We start from the raw sequence: 697 nt of genomic DNA on the forward strand, positions 1-697 counted from the left end.
ATTGGATAAACTGTGTGTCACCATCAACCGAGTTTTTCCAAGAAAGGTTGTCATGTCAAAAGTAAAGGCCTGTGTGCAGCAAAAGACTGAATCAACGGAGGACTATTACTCTCGGCTGCTAGCTGTCCATAATGAGTYCTCTGGAATTGARGAGCCGTCAGACCTGGGTGACGTGATGGGACATTGGGAGAGTGCTTTCAGCCAATATTTCCTGAACGGCCTGTTACCTGAAGTCTTCGCAGGGTTGAAGGACACCTGTCTCGACATGAAAAACGCTCGCTTGGAGAAACTACGCAAACACGCCAGGTGCGCGTATGAGAAACTGGAGAATGAAAGAGAGGCTGTGGATAAACTGATATCTGACGCCCACAGACAAAAACAGCTCACGCTGGCCCAAACTGTGTGAAATCCTGGTCGTTGCCCTCGCGGTGGAGGAAAGGGCCGCGGTAACTGGAAACGCCAGAAAGAAGAAAAAAAGAGACTCTCACTCCCACCTCCAGGCACTCAGTGTTATCTCTGTGGACAATCTGACCACTGGCTGAAGGATTGCCCAATGCGGAAAGAGGTGATGTCCTCCCTGAAAAGAGAGACTGCTCAAAGAGAAAAAACCCAGCAGACGGATGCCTGCAGCTGACTGAGTGTGGAACAGGGCCGGACAGAGCTTCAGCGAGGGGGGGCCGACACCAGGAGCACAGAC

Source organism: Austrofundulus limnaeus, unplaced genomic scaffold (assembly GCF_001266775.1).
Source record: "Austrofundulus limnaeus strain Quisiro unplaced genomic scaffold, Austrofundulus_limnaeus-1.0 Scaffold599, whole genome shotgun sequence".
NCBI classification, from domain to species: Eukaryota; Metazoa; Chordata; class Actinopteri; order Cyprinodontiformes; family Rivulidae; genus Austrofundulus; species Austrofundulus limnaeus.